This window comes from the organism of the source record quoted next, unplaced genomic scaffold (genome assembly GCF_019419815.1).
Source record: "Pyrus x bretschneideri cultivar Hongxiangsu unplaced genomic scaffold, Pyrus_bretschneideri_v1 Contig82, whole genome shotgun sequence".
Classification (NCBI taxonomy): domain Eukaryota; kingdom Viridiplantae; phylum Streptophyta; class Magnoliopsida; order Rosales; family Rosaceae; genus Pyrus; species Pyrus x bretschneideri.
In genome coordinates this window covers 947,597-971,944 of record NW_025999823.1, presented here as the reverse complement: position 1 = coordinate 971,944, position 24,348 = coordinate 947,597, and the positions used below count along the sequence as shown (strand labels likewise).

Genomic DNA, 24,348 nt, shown 5'->3' with positions numbered 1-24,348 from the left:
ATGCCATCCGATTCACGTACCCTGAGGTCTCCTCAACAATCTCCGAACCCACTAAAACTCTTTCTCCGACCTCTGACCAACACAACGGTGTGCGACAAGCTCTACCATACAATGCCTCAAACGGCGCCATGCCAATACTCGAGTGAAAACTATTATTATAGGCAAATTCCATCAAATCCAGCCACTGGTGCCAAGCATCACCAAATTGCAACACCAAAGTTCGTAACATATCCTCCAAAGTCTGAATAGTCCTCTCGGACTGCCCGTCTGTCTGAGGATGATACGCCGTGCTGTAGAGTAGTCTCGTACCCAAAGCTTCCTGGAAAGCCACCCAAAACTTAAATGTGAATCGTGGATCACGATCCGAGACAATACTCACCGGAACACCATGATATTTCACAACCTTCGAGATGAACAACTCTGCTAAATGACTCAAAGAATACTGTTCTCTCACTGGAATAAAATGTGCGAACTTAGTGAGTCGATCAACGATCACCCAAATGCCATCAAAACGATTGTGCGTACGCGGAAGCTTGTACACGAAATCAATGGTGATATTTTCTCATTTTCACTCGGGAACGGGAAGCGGCTGCAACAACCCAAACGGCTTCTTCCTTTCTGCCTTAACCTGCTGACAAATGGCACACCTACTCACATACTCGGCTATCTCCCTTTTCATACCCGACCAATAATAAAATGGTCGAATGGTATGATACATTTTAGTAGCTCCTGGATGCATGGCGTAAGCCGAGATATGTGCTTCATCAAGAATTTCCTTCTTCAAATCCACAACATCTGGCACGAACATATATAGATATGACATATGCATAATTGAATATATAATTAAACGTACATGCCACTAATCATGCATAACCACCAATTATATAAAGGAATGGCATATAACGAAGCATTTATACTAATTTTTGGGAATTAATCTGTATATAGGTATATACGGAAAACAAAAGCCCACTCACTGGTATGTGGAAGGGTCGTAGCCCCCCTGCCTCGAGTGTGCACGCTCGTCCTCGGGATACGTGTCACCTATATGCGAAATAACTATAAAAATGTTAACTTTAAAGCACATAACCTTCCGTTCAAAATAACTTCTCATACATTACTCAATTTGGGTGTGTGAATATACCACGGTGATCTACACGACGTCACGAACACGTGACAATTTTTAGAACTCAATTTGGGGCTCTCACGCGCCCTCACGCGCACTGTAGACGCGCTGCCCATGCGCGCGTCTTCTTCCTCGCGTCGCCGGACTGGTTTCGCCGGAGGTGGGTGTTTTGCCGGAATTTCTGGGTAAACTTCAAAGTGTCATAACTTCTTCATTTCTTAACCATTTTCGACGTACTTTATATCAAAATGAAGGTATTGACGAGACGAACACATCCATACCTGCCTCGACCCCTAACTCGCCGTGGATTCGCCGGAAAAAGCCTCGAAAGCTCCGGCCAAACTTTGAACTTGTCGTTCTCCATGTTTTTTCGTCCAAAAACTTCCAACGAATTACTCCAAGCCTCCTAAGGACCTCAAGAAGCTTCCTATAAGCTTGAAAAGTCCTAAAAATCAACCAATAAAAAGTTGATGAATAGTACCTAAACCGAAGTTCGTATTTTCGACATGAAAACGTTATAGTTCTTACCTGAAATTGGTATGGTTGGACTCGTATCGTCGAAACGAAGAAGATGGTGATTTTATTTTCGTCGATCCGTGAAGTTTTGAAGAATTGGTGTTGTTGCCGTGTGTTTGAGAGTGAGGGAGAGAGAGAGAGCTTGACGGGGAGAGAGGAAGAATGAAAAAACAGGTTTGAGGAAATCACGGAAAGGAAAAGGAAAATGAGAAGAAACGTGCAACCCGTGTATGCACAGTGCCCTGTCTTTAATCATTCGACACAATCAAACAAACCGTCCAACTTTAATAAAGATTTAGGTTAATTAAACACACTTTACACATATGAAAATGTTAATTCGGGACGGGCTGTCACAACTGTAACATCCCACATCGCCCAGGGGACTGATCCTTAAATGTATATTCCCATCCCTACCTAGCACGAGGCCTTTGGGGAGCTCACTGGCTTCGGGTTCCGTAGGAACTCCAAAGTTAAGCAAGTAGCGCACGAGAGCATTCCCAGGATGGGTGACCCATCGGGAAGTTCTCGTGTGAGTTCCCAGAAACAAAACCGTGAGGGAATGGTAAGCCCAAAGTGGACAATATCGTGCTACGGTAGTGGAGCGGGCCCGGGAAGTGATCCGCCCCGGGCCGGGATGTGACATTGGTATCAAAGCCTATCCCTGGCCAGAAATGTGCCGACGAGGACGTCGGACCCCTAAGGGGGGTGGATTGTAACATCCCACATCGCCCAAGGGACTGATCCTTAAATGTATATTCCCATCCCTACCTAGCACGAGGTCTTTGGGGAGCTCACTGGCTTCGGGATCCGTAGGAACTCCAAAATTAAGCAAGTAGCGCACGAGAGCATTCCCAGGATGGGTGACCCATCGGGAAGTTCTCGTGTGAGTTCCCAGAAACAAAACCGTGAGGGAATGGTAAGCCCAAAGCGGACAATATCGTGCTACGGTAGTGGAGCGGGCCCGGGAAGTGATCCGCCCCGGGCCGGGATGTGACATTGGTATCAGAGCCTATCCCTGGCCAGAAATGTGCCGACGAGGACGTCGGACCCCTAAGGGGGGTGGATTGTAACATCCCACATCGCCCAGGGGACTGATCCTTAAATGTATATTCCCATCCCTACCTAGCACGAGGTCTTTTGGGAGCTCACTGGCTTCGGGTTCCGTAGGAACTCCGAAGTTAAGCGAGAAGAGGGGTAGAGCACTCTCTGGATGGGTGACCTTCTGGGAAGTTGCTCGTGAGTTCCCAAAAACAAAACCGTGAGGGAACGGTAAGCCCAAAACGGACAATATCGTGCTACGGTAGTGGAAGCGGGCCCGGGAAGTGGTCCCATCCGGGCCGGGATGTGACAATTTGGTATCAGAGCCTAACCCTGGTCGCGTGTGTGCCGACGAGGACGTCGGGCCCCTAAGGGGGGTGGATTGTAACATCCCACATCGCCCAGGGAAGTGATCCTTAAATGTATATTCGCATCCTTACCTAGCGTGACGGCCAGCATGCCCTGATCTCGATTGGGGTGTGTCAGTTATTGTGACATCCCACATCGCCCAGGGAAGTGATCCTTAAATGTATATTCCCATCCCTACCTAGCACGAGGCCTTTTGGGAGCTCATTGGCTTCGGGTTTCGTAGGAACTCCGAAGTTAAGCGAGTAGCGCGCGAGAGCATTCCCAGGATGGGTGACCTATCGGGAAGTTCTCGTGTGAGTTCCCAGAAACAAAACCGTGAGGGCGTGGTCGGGACCCAAAGCGGACAATATCGTGCTACGGTAGTGGATCGGGCCCGGGTTGTGGTGGGGGCCGGCCCGGGCCGGGATGTGACAACAGCCCAGGACAGGCAGAAGAGTTTAGCGGATCGGCATGCTACGGACAAAACATACGAGGTTGGAGATTGGGTATTTCTGAAGCTTTCGCCGTGGAGAGGTGTAGTGAGATTTGGGAAGAAAGGCAAGTTGAGTCCCAAGTACATCGGACCATACATGGTCACAGAGCGAGTTGGTGAGGTAGCCTACGGGTTGGAGTTGCCTCTGGAGTTAGCCAGGGTGCATAACGTTTTTCACGTGTCTATGCTCCGACATTATGTGATGCGAGAATTATATACGCACACAAATTAACCCTCTTTTTGACAATTGTAGTATAAGTATAAGTAGGGATCGTTCTTAACTGGGGATTAGGAGGGATTGCTAAACACTTGGAAACTGACTTAAAAACTCAAAAACAAAGTTTAAAACACTAAACTTGACTCAAAGAATGCAAAACTAAAAGTTAAAACACTTAAACAAACCTAAAACCCAAAACAGCAACTAGAAGACTCAAAACTGCCTAAAAACCACTTTCTGGGCAGTTTTGAGCACCTACACTAATTTGGACGAAATTGGATGAAAACTTGAATCAAAATACTTAGAAACACAAATCAAAACACTTTCTAACTAATTTGGACAATACAAAGACTCAAAGGACTCAAAACAAGTTCAAAAGACTCAAAACTGCCTAAAAACACTAACTAGGCAGTTTCTGACCTTAAACACAAATTTGGACGAATTTAAGATTATAGGTGGATTCAAAACACTTTAAAACACAAATTAAACAGATTCTAAACACTATAGAACAAGAAAGTAAAGGGGGGGTTTTGATTTGACGAAAATTGAAATAACAAAACAAGTTAATAAACTAGGCAGAATTGTAAAACGAATTTGAGAAACAAGATGATGGATGGATTAGTTAGAGGTCCATTCTCCACACAAGACACATTTGTATATGAATCGATTCTCCAATTGATTTTCACTAACTATGATGCTCAACACCCCAAGTTAACCGTGATGCACTAATTAACCTTCAAATTTTCCTTATGTCAATGAATTGGATGATGCATGCGACAATTCAAAGTATTCTCCAACGGTCCTCAACATGAATGCATAGAAGAGATACAGTGAGAGATCATTATGCTCTATGAAAATTATAAGTGTTGACGAGGCAATTGTAACTATGAATGCATGATACTCTTGCCAAGAATTCAATTAACGCGGTTGTGACTAGCAACCTTCACTACTCATGTTTATAAACTTGTGACGATTAGGTGAAACTCGTTTATAAACTAGCATCAAGTTCATGCATGAAAACTAAGTATGCATCCTTAATCAACATACAAGAACAAGTTATGAATAAAACAGATAATTGAATTGCGATCACAACTTAACAAATCACAATTGGAAGAAATCAATTCATATTTCAAACATGTTCATGGCTTCAAACTTTCCCCTAACTAATTAGGGGTTTAGCCACTCATGATTACAGCAAACTTAGAAGATAATAACAAAGTAAACATTGAAAACAAGAATCGAAGTACACCTAAAAATTCCAACAACTCAATCTTGAATTGTATGAACGTTTAAGCCTCTTCTCCTCTAGTTGCTGCGGCACAAGGGGTTTTGGTGAGTTTTGGGGGTTATGGATGATGTAGAATGATGTGTTTAGGGTAGGGATGGATGTAGGGGAAGGCAAGGAGTGTTTTTGGGCAGAAAATATGAAGAATGGTGAAGTATGGCTGTGTTAGAGAGAGGGAATGAATTTCTGGCGTGAATGAATGTGTATGAGAGGTGGTGATCTGATCTAGGGGTTAATATGAGTATATATAAGCACTTAAAACCCTAGGGTAATCAGATATGAGCTTGTGACAAGCTAGGATGGCTAGGAGACAAGCTAGGACGGCTAGGAGACAAGGTAGGACGGCTAGTGACAAGCTAGGACGGCTAGGAGACAAGCTAGGACGACTAGTGACGGCTAGGAGACAAGGTAGGACGGCTAGTGACAAGGTAGGACGGCTAGGAGACAAGGTAGGACGGCTAGTGACAAGCTAGGACGGCTAGGAGACAAGGTAGGACGGCTAGTGACAAGCTAGGACGGCTAGGAGACAAGCTAGGACGGCTAGGAGACAAGGTAGGACGGCTAGTGACAAGCTAGAAATTAGGCACCATGTGTGAATAGATAAAGCCTTCTAGAAATAAGATTTTTAGGCCCCCTTGCAGCTCCCTAATTGAATTCAAGCCTTCAAATTCGTCCATCCTCATGCCTCCATGCTTGCACTATCCAATCTTGGCCCAAAAATGCTCTAGAATGCTCCAAATTGCTTCTTTTTGCATACTTTGACACTAAAACCTGAAATTGCACGAAAATGACTTTAAACACTAAACTAACTAAGGAAAAACAACATAAATGCATGAGAACAAGCCAATTAAGTCGCATAAAAAATGCTCCTATCATTATGTTGCTGATCCATCTCACGTGATACCTCCTCAACCGTTAAAAATTAATCCAGATTTGACGTATGACGAGGAACCGGTGACGATCATCGATTGGAAAGAGAAGGTTCTGAGGAACAAAACGGTGAATTTAGTGAAAGTTTTGTGGAGGAATCATTCAGTCGAGGAAGCGACGTGGGAGACAGAAGATCGGATGAGGGATTTGTATCCTAGATTATTCTTTAGCTACTAGGGGTTGCTATTTGGTTGTTTTGAATTTCGGGACGAAATTCTATTAAGGTGGGTAGGTTGTGACAGCCCGTCCCGAATTAACATTTTCATATGTGTAAAGTGTGTTTAATTAACCTAAATCTTTATTAAAGTTGGACGGTTTGTTTGATTGTGTCGAATGATTAAAGACAGGGCACTGTGCATACACGGGTTGCACGTTTCTTCTCCTTTTCCTTTTCCTTTCCGTGATTTCCTCAAACCTGTTTTTTCATTCTTCCTCTCTCCCCGTCAAGCTCTCTCTCTCTCCCTCACTCTCAAACACACGGCAACAACACCAATTCTTCAAAACTTCACGGATCGACGAAAATAAAATCACCATCTTCTTCTTTTCGACGATACGAGTCCAACCATACCAATTTCAGGTAAGAACTATAACGTTTTCATGGCGAAAATACGAACTTCGGTTTAGGTACTATTCATCAACTTTTTATTGGTTGATTTTTAGGACTTTTCAAGCTTATAGGAAGCTTCTTGAGGTCCTTAGGAGGCTTGGAGTAATTCGTTGGAAGTTTTTGGACGAAAAAACACGGAGAACGACAAGTTCAAAGTTTGGCCGGAGCTTTCGAGGCTTTTTCCGGCGAATCCACGGCGAGTTAGGGGTCGAGGTAGGTATGCATGTGTTCGTCTCGTCAATACCTTCATTTTGATATAAAGTACGTCGAAAATGGTTAAGAAATGAAGAAGTTATGACACTTTGAAGTTTACCCAGAAATTCCGGCAAAACACCCACCTCCGGCGAAACCAGTCCGGCGACGCGAGGAAGAAGACGCGCGCGTGGGCAGCGCGTCTACAGTGCGCGTGAGGGCGCGTGAGAGCCCCAAATTGAGTTCTAAAAATTGTCACGTGTTCGTGACGTCGTGTAGATCACCGTGGTATATTCACACACCCAAATTGAGTAATGTATGAGAAGTTATTTTGAACGGAAGGTTATGTGCTTTAAAGTTAACGTTTTTATAGTTATTTCGCATATAGGTGACACGTATCCCGAGGACGAGCGTGCACACTCGAGGCAGGGGGGCTACGACCCTTCCACATACCAATGAGTGGGCTTTTGTTTTCCGTATATACCTATATACAGATTAATTCCCAGAAATTAGTATAAATGCTTCGTTATATGCCATTCCTTTATATAATTGGTGGTTATGCATGATTAGTGGCATGTACGTTTAATTATATATTCAATTATGCATATGTCATATCTATATATGTTGGTGTTGTGGAGGCATAGGTAAGTGCCAGGTAAGCGTTATTTAACGATTGCATTAAATAGTGGTTAGAGATGCTTAGAGAGCTCATAACCTGCACCCCCGGTGTTAGTGCTCCCGCCCAGAGTAGGGCACAGTCCTTCACGTGTTGTTCACCTCTTGCACCACACGCTCAGCTTGAATCCAAGTTAGGTGCACAGTCCTGTCGTACAGACCAATATAGGTGGTTCCGACTCGTAGGTGACCCTTGATTATTCGCACAGCCCTCACGTGATCGTAGCACTAGAGCGTTTATATGTATTGCACCCAGGCTTGTCGTACAGACCACTATAGGTGGTTCCGACTCGTGGGCAGGTTTAGTTGTTGAGATTGGGATTTGAGCTCTAGATTCAGCCGTACAGGTCACTTTAGGTGACTCCGGCTGCCAGTGATAAGTTATTGACACGGTTTATACTTGAGCACTTGCATATTATTATGAGGTTTTGAGCACGATGGCATACCTTTGAGCATATTTGGCATATTTATACCAACGTATATATGTTTATTTTCTGGGAAGTATACGGGTTTTACGGCGAGGGGTTAAAATGTATTTTATGAAATGGCTTTCAAAGAATTTGTTTTTGCCCACTCACGCTTTTGTTTTGCGCCCCTCTAGGTTCTAGTAGCTTAGCGGGTTCGGTGGTTTTCCCAGAGGACGTCCCGGCATTTCTGACAGACACTCACCTATGTAGGGTCACCTTCGGGTGCACTATTGTTGTATCGTTTATTTTGGACTGCTGTAGGCTTTAAGCTCTGAATTCAGTGTCTCACTTACGCTAGCACTCGTATTGTCACATTTTGTATGCTAGTTTTAAATTATTCGTAGTTTTATATTACTGTTTCTAGCTTCCGCACTGTGCACATGGCTACGTCACTTCCATGTGACGGCCAGCATGCCCTGATCTCGGTTGGGGTGTGTCAATTATATGTTTGCGTATCTATCTTTTGGGTTATCCATCAATTAAAAATTATTATGTGAGGATTTTGATTGTTGACTTATCATTGGTATATTTTAAGTGGTTTTTGATATTTTGATTGGTGTTGGGAAAAAAAAGAAAAAGGGATGAAATTGTTTTGCGCTCAACGCATAGTTAATCTTAAAATAGGGTTTATTAAATTGGTTTGATGATATATAGGTGGTAACAAATTAGTGATGTCAATTCCTACAAGAAAGAGGCTGATGGGAGACTTTGAGAGGCTGCAACAGGACCCGCCTGCAAGGATTAGTGGGACGCCTCAGGATAACAATATAATGTTGTCGGTGAGGTTAGTTATTTTTGAGGCTTTGCTTCTACAAATGTGAACTCTTTACATGGAAACCAAATTTTTTGTGAATTTTAATTGTTATATATCGAACTCCTCTGCACTGAACTCTGTGTATTACAACAATTATAATTAGAACTTGGATGAAATGGGCTCCATCCAGCAAAACTCATGCCCTAACAATAATAATTAGAACCAAATTTGATAATTTCTCATAGTTTAGGCCATTTGGCCAAGTCAGAATGAGAAACACAGATGTTTTCTTTATCTTATGCTATTTGTTTGGCTGTAAATCGTACGGAGTAAATCTCTTGGTGTCATTTTAAATAGACTGGAAATATGTCTCATGCAAAATTAATGTTGATGTTTATCAATGGAAATAAGTTTTGAAGTGATTACCTTTCTTTATACAAGTTCTCTTCACAATGAAACTTATATTATAGTGTCACTTTTACTTGCTTTCGCACAAGGTGGTGTTTGGACATGTAATTGGCGTGTTATTACTCACTAAATCTTTTTTATCCTTATCTTCTATATTAATATCGCCATTTTTTTTTTGGGGGGGGCTCAATGAGTGGTTTGGCAGATAATAGACAAAGGTTTTAAAGCATTCATTTAATGTTATTGCAGATCCGCTAAATTCTTCAAGAAGTCCGGTTTACAGAACTGAAGCCGTTTAAGCACAAGGCGTCGCAGTTTATAGATGAGGTATTATAAAATTTAAAAACGGTCAATAGTATCATTACTGATCCTTTAACATTTAACTATCAAAGCTTGAGTTTATAATAATTAATTCTTCACTGATGATATGTTGTGATGGGGTTTAGTAATTTTCAGTATTCTTCAATTCTTTTTAATCTTCAAAATCAAATAACCCATGGAATTTATGGCATACAATTAGTTTCCTTTCAGTTGGGTTGAAATGATATTGATTGTGCTGTTATGAAGCTCCTTTTTATAGTTAGGTTGAAAATCATATTGATAGATTCTTTATTTGGTTGGTCTGATCTGTAACAGATGGGATTGTTTTGTTTGATGTTTGAATCAAAATTTGATCTTTTTTTTGTGTGAAATTATGATGGAATCGCAAATTTGTGAGGTAAATCTTAGATTATTGGTTGCATAGTCACCTTCCCGCAACTATTACATTGTCTTTTGACTAAATGAATTTTTATAATTTCCAGGATCTACGGTTGCAATGCTTTTGATGCATGCAATCAGGAGGATGCTACTACTCTTATGGAGCTTCTTTGGCATGGTAAGTTGAAGTTGCATATCATTTTTTTTTCGTTCACGAAATTCATTATCTTGCTATCCTGGCAATTAGCAGTGTCTGACAACTGGTGAAGTATATGAATATATGTGTGGAAGTTTGAAGTATACATATGAAACTGAACTTTAACAACTCTAACTTAGATTTTTAATTAATTTCTTTCATTTGTGTTCGACTATTTTACGTTTTTGGTATATAAGTACAACTATTGATTGAACACCACATAAATTACCTAACAGCCAAGAAATTGTTTGTGTTAGAAGAACATAACATGACGTAAAGCTCAAATTTTGGGCACTTAAATATATGTTTTTTTTTTTCAATTACAATCAGTCAGCATGAAAGTTCAATTGGATTTGTTCTGGTCTCCAAGAAATTTTCTTTGTTTGGTTACCAATTAATTTATGTGGCGAGAGTTTAGTTTTTAGTTTTTGCTTTTCTGCCTATGTATATATGATTTGAAATGAACAGTTCAATTTGCTATATATAAATTTGTAGTCGAAGGGTTCGAAGGAGGGGTGAATTAGAAACAATGGGGGGAAGAGTGATGGAGTTGAGGAGTTGAGAGTTAATGAGGTATACTTGAATTTCTGTATGACGTCCTTGGTATTGGGAGATCATTGAGACTAACTATCTGGTTGATTAATGATCAAATTTTGTTGGAAAATTAGCTACTTGAACAAGTACTGAACACTTTCTATGTTTTTTTATTAACTGCTGAATGAAATAGGTGCCTGGCAAAATATGTGCCGATTACATTTTGCTTCTGTTTCTTATGGAAACAGAACTTTTTTGGCAACCATGTCTTTGTGATCAAGAACATTCAGTTTCTTCCTACTAATTGTGCAATGTCGTTACATGTCAACTTAGTTGAATGTATATAAAAGTCAAACTACTTATCTTATCAACCTCATTCATTCATGTGTCCCTCTGTTCATTCATGATTGTGTTGAATTTATTCAGGTTAAATGTGTCTTATTCATGCAGTTACGCCTGAAACAGTGGTTCCCACCGCAACGCGCGGGCTTATTCTCTAGTTACTTTAGTCTAAAGGTTTGGAATTGGCACTGTAGAAATGAACAGTGTTTTGGGGTGAATTTCAACTTATTTACAAATTTGCCACAGGCTCTCTCTCCCCCTAATCCGCACACACGTTGATGATCGCGGGAAGGGAATAACAATGGTAAAGCAGGCCTTTTCCGTTTCCTTCTCAAGCCCTCCTCGCCTTCTCTGTGTCGTGCACCTCGCCTTCTCTCTGTCGCATTCCATACCAGAACTCAAATCAATGGTGAGGTGCATGTCGTTGTGTAACCCATCTTCAGCTCTGTCTCTTTCACTGTTGGATTCCATGTGCTGTTGCCGATCTACAGGTAAAGCTTCAATTTCCATATTGGGGTTCCATTTTTCTTCATTTCTGGAATTTGGGTTTTTATTTCAGTAATTTAATTATGACTGTCAGTTTGTGCGTGCGACTGTGGGAGAGAGAGAGAGAGCAAGGGAACCAGCGATGAGAGAAAGAGAAAGTGAGGTTGGAGGGAGGGAGAGTGATTCTGGTGCCGTAAATGAACGAACACGTTCCAAAATACCACGAGTGGATGAAAGACCCAGCTCTCCTCCAAGCCACCGGCTCCGAGCCCCTCAGCCTCGACCAGGAATACCAGATGCAGCTTACCTGGACCCAAGACCCCAATAGTACTCTCTTTCTCTCTCTTACATGTGTTTGTGTGGGTTTTGCTAGATTCCTTTGCTGTTTCATAACAAAAACTGAACTGGGTTTTCTGGGTTTGACAAAAAAGTGGTAATTGTGGAATCTGATATTGAAGGTTTGATCTATCAGGAAAATTATAAAAAAGGGTTCAATTTAGTTTTGACAAATGATTGAGGGTTTTTTGTGTGATTGTATTAGTGGTTTGGTGAATGATTGAAGATTTGAAAATGGTTTTTGCCGAGCAGACTTTCATTGTATTAGATAAGCAATTGGTTGTGGGAGAGTTCAGCCATGGAGAGCCTCATGTGGAAGGTTAGCCAAATTTACAGTCTTTCTTCACAAAATTACCTTATGATTGGTTGCTGAGAAAAATTATGGAGACATTCAAATGATTACTTGAGAACAGTTGGTTGGATGGTTTTGGATGAAATCATGAGAAGTGTTTAGTAAATTTTGATCTTAATTTTACTAAGATTTTGAGTGTTTTTTTTCCTCTGCAAATTTCGATTAAATTGCTTGCAATTGAACTATTTTGTAATTTTCTATAAAACTCCCTGTATATTTATAATTTGTGTCCAATAGCAGGTAATTAGGTATTGTATTTTTTGAAAACTCCGATTAATTTTTTTCATGTTCTTCTTTTCTGGTGGGAAGATTAGGGATAAGCTCCGTACCCAAACTTGAGAGAGAGAGAGAGAGAGAGAGAGAGAGAGAGAACTCCGATTAATTTTTTCATGTTCTTCTTTTCTGGTGGGAAGATTAGGGATAAGCTCTGTACCCAAATGAGAGAGAGAGAGAGAGAGAGAGAGAGAGAGAGAGAGAGAGAGAGAGAGAGAGAGAGAGAGAGAGAGAGAGAGAGAGAGAGAGAGGATGAGGGAGGGAGGGAGGTATGGGTTTAGGGGAGAGGACCTTTCCACCTCCATCAAAAGATACATCTCTCAGATCCAATCCCTCTGCGCCGAGATGGACCGACTCTGGCGATCTGTGGGCGCCAAATCCCAATGCGATCTCTGGAAAAGGTTGGTTTTCTTGCATTGATCCCTTTAACCTTGACGTGGTTTTTTGTCATTTTTGCATTTTGTAATTGGAATTTGACTTGGTTTCTTTAAATTTCGTTAATTACTATGATCTTTGACTTGGGTTTTTGTTATTTTTGGGCATTGGGGTTTTTTGTTCATTAATTCTTGAAAGTTGAGGTAGGATTTTGTCAATTTTGTATATGGTGGTTGTAATTGTGATTGGGATTATTGAACTGGATCCTGATTTGCTTTTTGTTATGCAGAAAAGTGGAACACATAGCGGAAGAGGCTGAGTCTTTGAAAGATAGTTTGGATAGGTATGATGCGAGGAATCAGAAGAGGGCGACGAAGTGAGAGAGGGCAGAGTTGCTTGGAAGAGCCGTATTAAACCAGAAATCCTTTTTAACATTCTGTTTACTGCTTCAGTATCATGTATGCCTTTTGTTTTATATATGCCTATATTATTGTGATGTAGAATGGAGATGGTGCCTCATGTTATGAGAATCTTCGACAAGGAGGCGCAAGCAGGGGACTCAGTTAGTAACTTTGCTTGCATGCTTGAAGAAACCAATGCTACTGGGGAAACTATTCTCAGGAAATATGTAGAACAGAGGGAATTTCTAAAGGTATCACCCTATTTGTGCTCACCGCTACGCACCTCAACTTTCATGATTATTGAAAAAAATAAAAAATAAAAAAAATAAAAAAAGCAGTGGTGAAACTGTGGCTCTGTCTATATCATTTTTGTTGAATATAAAACGTTCATTGGAGTACTTACACTGGTTTTATAGCAAATTTTAACTACTAAAGGACAGTTGTATACTTAAGAAAATTGGTAGCTCTTCTTTGATATTGTGTGCACATAGTAGTTACTATAAACGAATAGGTTGAGTTAATGTTTGAGATGAGCATATGTGCTGCAGGATAAGAGAGAATCCGAGAGGAAGTAGAGAGAATAGGAAAAGGAATTTGTATACATTGTTTGTTAATTTGATTTTGCTAAGTTCTGTAATTGTTTGCTTTGTCTTTTAGGTTTTTGGAATTCTGATGTTTGGTGGTTATTTTGTGTTTCGATTGAAGCATTTGGTAATGACCAGTTTGTTAACGTGGTCACAATGTTAATTCCTTCTTTGCTTCTCAGTAGATATGAGCATCCTCCCTTCACTTCCTAGATCATTGGTTGGTTCTTCTTGCTTGGTTTAATCGGGTAAATTATTAATTTCATGTATTGATAAAATCTCATGTGAGAAATTAATAAAGCTTGCATTTTTAATTTGTTGGTGTGTGGTTATTGATTAGTTGGTTTGATTGAGTAGTTATATATTAATTTTTTAGCAATAACGTATTAATGGCATTCCAGAGCTGGTTATCTAACAAATTTTGTTTCTTGAGACCTCATCACCTGTATTCTATGTGCTTCCGTTTTGTGCAGACTATGGTTCAAATGTGTCAATTGTTCTGGACATGCGATTACAAGGTACATTCGGTCTACCAACAACATTTCTATGCACACAACTCAGACACATGGATATGTTCTATTCTCTGCGACAAGCGAGGCCACTACCATATACGAATCTCTTCATACATGTCAGTTCCCTTTTCTCACCCTTGTCATGTTTTGTCCAATATTATGTTTTTTATCTGATTTCATGTGTTTTCTTGACGTTTTTCCATTCTTTGATATAGGTAGTTTGTTATGTTTTCATGATCTGGGTCTTTTTTCAATTTGCATTTTGGTTGTCCAAGATTTCTAAGTTTTTGTATAAAAATATAAGAACAAAACTGCACATCGAGGAGTTTATGATGAACTTTTTGGAGTGACACGGTAACACTTCGCTTTAGGAATTTGTAAAACTACTAATCATTGTTTGATAATTCCTTGCATGTGTATAATGAACGACTTGGACTTTAACATAAATTAATTTAATTTCTATTGCAGCAAATCTGGTCATTTTCTGTGTAAGTTTCCCCTCATTGTTCAGTTCTGGCATTCCCCTCAAAACATCGTTTGTGTCGTTTCCTCTCTTTCTGTGTTCAGCTTACATACCTTACGTATATATTGGAGACTACGACAATAAAAGATGTTAGTTGAATGTATATAAAAGCCAAGCTGCTTATCTTATCGACCTCATTCACTCATGTGTGCCTTTGGTAGTCCTCAACACTTTCTGTTTTTAATTACCTGTTGAAATGGCTGCCTACACTGCAGGACACATATTATGTGTGTGAACTAAATGTTTCTTCTGTTTCTTAAGGAAACAGGCCCAAATGTGTTGGTTTTGGCTGGGAAGCCCGGCTCTCAATGAGGCCCAAATTATTTAACTACATTTTTGCCCATCTAAGATTACAGTCCGATGGTGGGGATGGTTTATTAAGAAGGGCAATTTTGTCCTCTCCGTTTTGGGCGAGATAGGGCGTCAACGGGCAGCTATCATTTGGTGCCGTTCAATTAGGGTTTCGGGGAGGGTCTGAGAGAGAGAGAGAGAGAGAGAGATGGCGATGGAAGGAGGGCAAGGGGGAAGGGTAGGGGTCTCGGCTCTGTTGATGCAGATGGGAGGTTGGATATGGTCAGAGAAGACCATATGGGTCGTCGGGATTCCAGGGAGACGGGGTAGGGGTCATCAACAAACCCTACTGAGAGTGGGGTGTGCCGGATCTTGCGCTGCATGTCTCAAATCCAAAGATAAGTTTCTTTTTTTTTAATTGTATTCTTTAATGTTGCCTTGGATTTTCTGATTTTTTTTAGTATGTTAGGTCCGGTTTTGGGGGATTTGTCATTTTCTAGAGAGAGATGGATAGGGAGATAGACATAGAGAGAGGAGAAGGCATGGCTGTGTGCATTTGTTGGGATTAGTTAATGGGTTAGTGCGTAGGGTCGGTGAGGAGAGAGAGAGGGGTGTATGGCAGGGTATGGCCTTTCGGTTTTTCCCTCTGATTCAATAGGTTATGCACTGTTTGACAATAATTGTTTGTTGTTTTGTATTCCTTTGGCTTTGTTAGAACCATCATTAGATTTTTGGGTTTCACTGTCCTCATTATGCTTCTTCAAAATTTTCTGGTGTTTGCTTCTCATTCCTCTGTTGGTTGATTTTTTTTCCCATTTCTTGGTTCCTTATGTATTTGTTGGTTCTGTCTAATTTTTGGTTGTGGGATGATGCTTGCAGATGAACTAGTTGCACGGTTTTTTGGGACAAGTTAGGAAGATCCACATGAAAACAGCATAGAAGATAGAGAACTGGTATGCTGCTTTGTCTTTCTGTGGGATTTTTATGTTTATGTTCTGCTGCTAAGAGGATTTTAAAATGTTCTAAATCTGTTTTGTAAATGTGCTTAAAGATTGCACATATTCTTGAATATTAGCCATGTTGTTTGGATTGAATATGTGATTGAATATTGGAGAAGATACCATCTTGCTTGATTTCAATTGAAGACTACTAATTTGATCGGCTTATATAAAGTCTGTTTATGTTTAAGATGTATTTTGTTCGAATCTCTAAACTGGACTCATATAAGGAGTAGTTAGGTAATTAAGCTTCACACAGTAATTCGTGATGTTAACAATGAATAAAACCTGATCAGTCTCCTTCCCCTCAAACAAGTTTCTCAGTAGAAACCCTCCTCTCTGACAGACAAATACAAATGGAAGCAGCATCAATGGGTAGTAGTTGTGTTGCCCTAAGATAAAATTAGGTTTGTGTTTTGGAAATAAAGGGAATTCATTCCACAGATCTGTACGTTCATATATGAACTATGCAAACAGAGCCTTTTCCTGTGAGATTTGAGGAACTGTGAAAGATACCTCATTCGCAGCGGATGAATTTTCTGTTTTATTATTTTTTGTAGCTAAATAGTAAATTAGGCAAAGTTGATTTAAACTAATTTATAATGTTCATAGATTGGATTAGATCTGTATATGTTTATTTTAAGGAGAATATGTTCTTTAGTGATTAAAAAGAAAAGCTTGATTGTTCGTTTACATTTCTATAGTAATCTACATGATCAAAGTGGTGAAAGTTGTTTATGCACACTTTTTACTGGAATCAAAGAGAATCTATACTCGAATGCTTTAAGGCAACTAAAACTGATCTAATTTGGATCGCAATGATTTGTTTTCATAATTTGGTTGTATCTGAAAAGAAAAGAAAAGAAATGCTTGAATCAATCGCATAGTTATAAGACATTGTAAGGTTGAGGGTTTGATTGATAGGAGTGGAGACTTGGTTTGTGCCTCAAAATATACTCTCTTCTCTGCTGTGTGCTTAAGTTACCGTTTGGTACGTGGGACGGGATGGAACAGAGTGGGACAAGGTGTTCCGTCTCACGTTTGGTGCGCCTAAAACGGGTGGAACGAGCTGTTCCACGGGACGAGTTTTAGATGAATTTTCGTTCCATCTCACCTCCTGGAACGACTCGTTCCACATATATAGAACACAAAATTATAACCTCTCTAACTCCAAGTGGTGATGGCAACATTCTAACTCCGAAGTATAAGGATGTCCATTCGGTAAAGAAGGAACCCAACGATCCACCCAAAGCCTTACATTTCTACCATTCATCACTTGTCATTGGGCTCCTCTCAAAAGAATCTCTCTCCTTTCCAATAAACTTGCCCAAGCCCACGAGGCCCTACTCCCTTTTTTAGCCTGGAGAAAAGAAGAATGGGGGAAAGTATCTTGCTTTCATAAATCTGACCCATAAAAAGTCAGGCTCTATCAACATTCTCCAACACTGTTTTGCCAACAAAGCAGCATTAAACTCTTGTAAATTTCTAAATCCTAGCCCTCCATCTTGCTTCGGCAAGCCAATGACATCCCAGCTAACCCAATGAATCTGCTTATACTCATTATTTTGTCCCCTCCAAAAACCCTCAATCAGAGATCCAGTTCCTTACAAAAATGTGCAGGAAATTTGAAAATATTCATTGGATAAACTGGAACAGCTTGAGTAATAGCTTTAATCAGCACTTCATTACACGCATGGGACAACAATTTCTATTTCCATCCCTGAATTCTTCTCAATAATCGATCTTTAATATATCCCAAAGCTTGACATTTAGACCTACCCCAAATTGTTGGTAGACCCAGATAAGTACCAGGGTTATCAACAATGGGCATCCCAAGTATCCCACCCATCTCCTTCATAACTGTCCTTGGGGTATTTGTACTAAAATAAACACTTGATTTGTTGAGACTAACCTGCTGACCCGAGGCAGCACAATAAGCTTTAAGGATTTGCACAATATCCCTGCAATTTTGTTGATTGGCCTGGAGAAAAATCAAGGTATCATCCGCAAAGAACATATGCGAAATGTATGGACCATTTGAACTAATTTTATTTCTGCTAAGATAATTCAAATCCACCGCTCTTTGAATAAGCGAAGAAAGAACATCACTTACAAACAAAAATAGATAGGGTGAGAAAGGATCCCCTTGACGAAGTCCCGGAGACAGTAGAAATTTCCTGCCAGGTCTGCCATTAATTAAAGTAGAGAAGTCAATAGTCACCACACACTTCATGATTAAATTCACCCATCTCCGATCAAACCCCATTTTAATCATAACCTCCTCTAGGAAGTCCTACTCCAACCGATTGTAAGCCTTATTCATATCCAGCTTAATACCCCAACTCCAATTTTCTTTTTGTTCTCCGAAGTTTCATGGAGTGGAAGATCTCATGGGCAATCAATATATTATCTTGAATTTGCCTGCCCGCTACAAAAGCATTCTGCATAGGAGAGATTAAATTTGTTAAGAGAGGTTTAAGACGATTAGCAAGGATTTTTTAGAGTACCTTGTAAGAGAAGTTACACAGGCTAATAGGCCTAAATTACGTCACAATCTCTGGGTTCGGCACCTTAGGGATGAGAACAATCTGCGTAAAGTTTTAACTTTTTAGGCCTAATCTCCCCATTCATAAAATCATGGCAATTCCTCTAACCTCTTGCGAGATCACATCCCAATAGCATTGATAAAATATCCCTTGAAAACCATCTGGCCCCAGTGCTTTCAAACTCCTCATTTGAAACACAGCATCTTCCACTTCACTATCACATATCGGCCTGGTAAGGATATTATTCATCTCCAGAGTTACTTTTATGCAATCCAGAAGAGTTCCCCATTCCCTTGGACCGTCAGATGTAAACAGAGCCTTATATTAGTTCTCAACAATTCCTCTTATTAGCTTGTCATTTTTTACCTACTACCCATTAGCATCCATAAGCTTCACAATCTTATTCTGCCTTCTTCTGTGGAACGTGGATTGGTGAAAGAAAGCTGTATTAGCATCCCCCTGGTGCAACCATTTGACCCTTGACCTTTGCTATTAATAAGCCTCCTTCTGCTCCCACAAACTATTAAGCTGTATGGAAACTTCCTGAATTTGTTCAACATTCTCCTTCCAGTTGACTTGTACCTCTTCCAATTGTCTTGTTAAGCTCTCTATATGCTCATTCTGTTGTCTAAACTTTTGCTTACTCCATTCCTTCAACCTTCCCCTGCATAGATTAAGTTTCTTCTGCCATATCAGTAACAAGTCACCCACACATTCTTCATCCCAGCACTTTTTTATAATCTCTCTACAACCCTCATCTTTCGTCCAAAAAGCTTCAAATCTAAACGGATATTTACCCCGAACAACCACAGGCTCATTGTTTACAATAAGTGGGCAATGATCAGATCCTATAACCAACCCATGTATAATTGAAGTGTTCGGCCACCACTCCTGCCATTTCACGTTGATGAGACATCTATCAATTCTTTCTTCCACCAATTGTTCAGCCCTTGTACCTCTCCAGGTAAATTTAGGCCCTTTAAGGCCCAAATCAATCAATTCTGTTCTGTTCATAAACTTTGTAAATATCTAGGCCGATTAAGCCTAATTTCTCGGCCTCTTGATTTTTCGTCGTCCCATAAGAATTCATTAAAGTCTCCACCACACATCCATGGTATATCACAAGGCCTAAATACAGTTACCATTCACCTCCAAAAATCGTCATTTTCATCTCTATAAGAGCATTCCCACCGTAGCAAATTGCTCGGGGGACAGTCTCCAGAACAAAGGCCCGAGGGCCGGTGGATGGCCTCCAGCGTGAGGCAGGCCGGGGGATGGGGGAGGCCCGAGGGCCAGGCCCGTGAGGGATTGCCAGGCCTTGAGCCCGAGGTGGGGATGACGCCATGCTGACGCCAGGGTGGCGTCAGCGTATTATTTAATTTTTTTCGTGTCAGGCGCGTGCACCCCACCCGCGCGTGGGGGCGCGTCCTGACACAATAATCAGAAAAAAAAAGAAAGTTTTGTCTGTTACCGTTGGGAAGCCACGTGGCTTCCCACGGTACGTTAGATCCTAACGGTCACTTAATGTGGACCGTTAGATCTCAACGGTAAAAAAAAAAAAGTGTCAGATTTAATATCCACCGTTCGATCTGAGATCAACGGTGGATATTAAAATGCTTTATAAATTAAAAAATAAATGAAAAAATAGTTTAAAAAATCTGAAAAGTTACCGTTGTGACACATGGCACAATCTGGAGCGTTGGAATTCAAATTTTTTTATATCCAACGGCAGAGATTAATTAATTGAATAAAAATTTAAAAAAAATTTGTAAAAAATTCAAAAAAATTCAAAAAAATATCTGAAATATCTGAAAAAAATTGTAAAAAAAATTGTTTTTACTTTTCTATAAATACCTTCTTATTATCATCTACCTTCACAACAATTTCATATTTTCTCAACTACTTTCAATCACATTCCTTTCTTTGTCTCAAAGTTTGAATCCATTTTTTTCAACAAAATGACCACTGGTGCAGGTACGAATTGGTCGCTTATTGAAGATGTTGCGTTGTGTACTAGCTGGGTTGAAGTTACTCATAGTTCGCTTACGGGTAATGAGATGCAGTTGCGAGAAATGTGGAGTCTTATTCATACCAATTATCTTGAGAAAATTGGTGGGAAAAGAACCAAAGAATCGATGTCCAGTCGTTGGAAATTACTTAGCCAATCGTTTAGTACGTGGAGAGACGCTTTGGCACAAGCTAGTAGTAATATTCGAAGTGGGGAAAATTACTCGGATATGGTAACAAGATATTATTATTTATTGTTTGTATTATTTATTTGTTACGTTCAAAATTTATTATTTATTGTTACTTATTTGTTACATTATAATTATGTTGTTTGTATTATTAATTTGTTTGTTACATTATAATTATGTTATTGTTACTTATTTGTTACATTATAATTATGTTGTTTGTATTATTTATTTGTTACTTATTTTCATTAAAATTAATGTATAATATCACTTACATTAAGAAAAAAAAATGTGTATATTTAAGGTTAAAATTATTTACTAAACTTGGAACTCTAGCCCCATGTTATGATTAACATGACATATATATATATATATATATATATATATATTTGCTTGTTAACATGACATATATATATATATATATATTTATTTGTTAATTATTTTCATTATTTACCAAACTTGAAGCCTTCTTACTTATTTTCATTATCTTTGTTACTTATATATATATATATATATATATATATATGTATATATTTGCTAGTTACTTAATTTCATTATAATTATTTATTTGTTACTTATTTTTATTGTGTAGGAACTTCAAGCACAAGCTTGGTACGCTGCCAAAACCAAAAGCAAAAATAAATCATTTAACCGGTGGGAATGTTGGAATATTGTCAAAGATTGTCCTAAATTTAGAGTTGTGCCAGTTGGTCCAGAAGTGCACATGAACAGCACCCCTCTACACTCTACACCCGATCATGAGAGAGCAGATGATGCAGAAGAAGTGCCCGAAACGCCCCTCCCTGAACAAGCGTCGGGTTCGACCCGTTTTCCAATTAGGCCTCAAGGTAAGAAGGCTTCAAAGAGAAAAGGGAGTGCTTCCAAGAACGATTATGCAAAGTTCATGGAAGAACTTATTCGCCAAGGTGAATTGACTTTGGCGAGGGAACTGGCAAAAGATGAGGCTGATAAGGCTGATAAGGCATCAAAAGCAGCAGCTGTTGAGAGAGAATTTTATGCTAATGAGAGAGAAAGAGAGATACTTAGGCAAGAAAGGGAACATGTTAGAGAAGAAAGACGAGCTCAACAAGATCGTGAGATTATGAACATGTCTTTAGAAGGGAAGTCTCCAAATTCTAAATTTTTTTGGAAGTCAGAGAAAGCGGACGTGGTGCGAAGGAGGCGTGCAAGAGAAACAATAGCAAGCCAAGGTGGTTCTAGCACCGCAAGAGAAGATCATCCTAGCACCACAAATTGGTTAAGTGATGATGAATAGAGTACTTTTTGTAATCGGAGCCCATAATTTTCCAATCACTTTGGGTTGTAATTTATTATTTATTGTTTGTATTATTTATGTTGTTTCCATGTTCATGAATATTTATTCAAATTAATTTGGTAAGTTATTTATATTAAGAATTAATTTGGTAAGTTATTTAATTTGGTAAGTTATTTATGTTGTTAAAAGTCCATGACCATGACCATCGTTCTAATTAAAAGTCCTTGTATAAGAATTACATAAACATAAACATACTAAATAAACATACTAAGAATTATATAAACATAAACATAAACATACTAAGAATAACATAAACATAAACATAAAAAAATTACATAAACATACCAAATAATAAAACACACCAAATAAAATAACATAAACATACCAAATTCAAAATAACACACTAAAATGAACTTAATTATCTTCAGCTTGTTTCAATGCCCACTGGTGCTCTATCAAGTCAATTTGTCGGGCATTGTGCATGTCTGGCATTTGAAATGCAATATATCATTGAATGAGCCTTTCATTGTAACGTCCATCCCTTTGTAATGGCTCATGTTGCACGGGATCATCGGTGGCGTCATGAGCACAATATATATGTGTTCTTGAATTGTTCATCGGGTCTGGCTCATATTCATCAACAGCTTCATAATCGTACTCATCTTCCACAATCTTGTTGTGAAGAATGATGCATGTCATCATGATGGATCGAAGCGACTCTACATCAAACAATCTGGCAGCACCCCTGACGATCGCCCAGCAAGCTTGGAGGATACCAAAACAACGCTCCACATCCTTCCTGCACCCCTCTTGACAGCTTGCAAAGTGTTTTTCCTTCGCACTCCGCGGACGTGGCACTGTTTTGACAAATGTTGACCAGCGCGGGTAGATGCCGTCAGCTAGGTAGTATGGCCCGTCGTACATACGTCCGTTGACCTCATATGTAACTTTTGGTGCTTTTCCTTGCAGGACATCGTTGAACACTGGGGATTGGGCAAGGACGTTGATGTCATTTTGAGCTCCCGGGACCCCGAAAAAGACGTGCCAAATCCATGTATCAAAAGATGCCACCGCCTCTAGAATGATACCTTTTGCCCCTTTTCTGTCCCCGTAAGCGCCTTGCCATGCACTTGGACAGTTTTTCCACGTCCAGTGCATACAATCAATGCTTCCAATCATCCCAAGAAAGCCATGCATCTCCACCTTCTTCAACAGCCGCTCCAAGTCCATGTGTGTGGGTTTGCGGAGGTACTCAGCGGTGTAGATAGATTCGATTGCTCCGCAAAACCTCATCAGGGACTTGATAGGAGCATATTTAGGCGACTTACTTAGCTTGTTTTCGTGCATCTATGTTGTTAATTCATAGTTGTTTTAGTAGTTTAAGCCATTTTCGTGTGTTTTTAGGTTCATATGGCTAAGGAAGCAAAAAGATGCATTTTGGAGCATTTTGGAGCAAAATTGGGCTTGGAATGGATAGCATATTTTTGGAGCCAAAGTGTTGGACGAATTTGAAAGCCTTGTATGCACTTTGGACATAAAACAAAGGGCCTAGCCCAATCAAACAATCCTTTGAGCCATGCAAAACCTCTAGCCCAATCAACAAGCCTTAGCCACATGCATTCACATGCATCACAACCCCAAAACCATCAAGAAACACCCATTCACACACACATGCACTCACATGCATTCACATGCATTTCCACCTTCCTACTTCATCATTTCACCACATTCTCCCTCTTTAACTCACATGCACCCAAACAAAGCCAACCTAGCTAACCCTACATGCATTATTTATTCACTCTTCATCATTGCATTCATCACCAAAGAACTCCCCATCATTGCCATGCATTCCCCCTAATTCCATCCATCTTCCACACCTTTCCAACCTAGCCACATCCTTTAATCATCCCCCCTTTAAGTTATGATTTTATTTCCTAACCCTACATGCATTATTTATTAACTTTTCATCATGCATCCACATTCATTCCAACACAAAACACACACATGCACTTATTCTTTCATCATTGCACCACCAATTCACCCACATGCATTTCCAACCATTCACACCCCTTTAATCATTCTCCTAGCTATCATTCACATGCTCTCCCATCCATTCTCTCCCTATATGTTCCCTCCACTACTCCTATAAATACCCTTGCATTCATTCATTCATTCATTCATTCATTCATCATCTCATTTCATACACAACACACCACAAACACTTCCATCTTCTCCCTAGCCGTGAGTTTCTCTCCATTTTCTCCACCACTCCTCATCCATTTCCATAATCCCCCAATCCATTCAACACACCAACAACATCCCTTAGTCCTTGTGCCACAATAAAGAGGAAGATAAGAGAGCCTAAACGTTCATACAATT

General features: G+C 39.8%; 4 long non-coding RNA genes and 1 pseudogene across 5 annotated transcripts; 4 read left to right on the top strand and 1 right to left on the bottom strand.

Annotated features, from left to right (window-relative positions):
• Nucleotides 1–1,123: 1,123 nt before the first annotated feature.
• Nucleotides 1,124–1,798, bottom strand: LOC103961826. Its single transcript, XR_007255225.1, has 3 exons — nucleotides 1,652–1,798; nucleotides 1,405–1,568; nucleotides 1,124–1,304 (listed from the first exon to the last, which is right to left on the bottom strand). It is a non-coding gene; the product is annotated as an uncharacterized LOC103961826 (long non-coding RNA).
• A 4,438-nt stretch (nucleotides 1,799–6,236) lies between these two features.
• On the top strand, nucleotides 6,237–7,055 carry LOC125473310. The gene is made up of 3 exons (XR_007255223.1): nucleotides 6,237–6,527; nucleotides 6,611–6,774; nucleotides 6,875–7,055. It is a non-coding gene; the product is annotated as an uncharacterized LOC125473310 (long non-coding RNA).
• A 2,217-nt stretch (nucleotides 7,056–9,272) lies between these two features.
• Nucleotides 9,273–10,971, top strand: LOC103942854. Its single transcript, XR_007255221.1, has 3 exons — nucleotides 9,273–9,380; nucleotides 9,857–9,930; nucleotides 10,909–10,971. It is a non-coding gene; the product is annotated as an uncharacterized LOC103942854 (long non-coding RNA).
• A 74-nt stretch (nucleotides 10,972–11,045) lies between these two features.
• Nucleotides 11,046–12,347, top strand: LOC103935677. Of its 2 annotated transcripts, none has more exons than XR_007255231.1 (3): nucleotides 11,046–11,315; nucleotides 11,405–11,637; nucleotides 11,899–12,347. It is a non-coding gene; the product is annotated as an uncharacterized LOC103935677 (long non-coding RNA). The 2 variants fall into 2 exon arrangements; XR_007255230.1 differs by having other exon boundaries at nucleotides 11,852–12,347.
• A 164-nt stretch (nucleotides 12,348–12,511) lies between these two features.
• Nucleotides 12,512–14,811, top strand: LOC125473312 (annotated as a pseudogene).
• The last annotated feature ends 9,537 nt before the right edge of the window (nucleotides 14,812–24,348 follow it).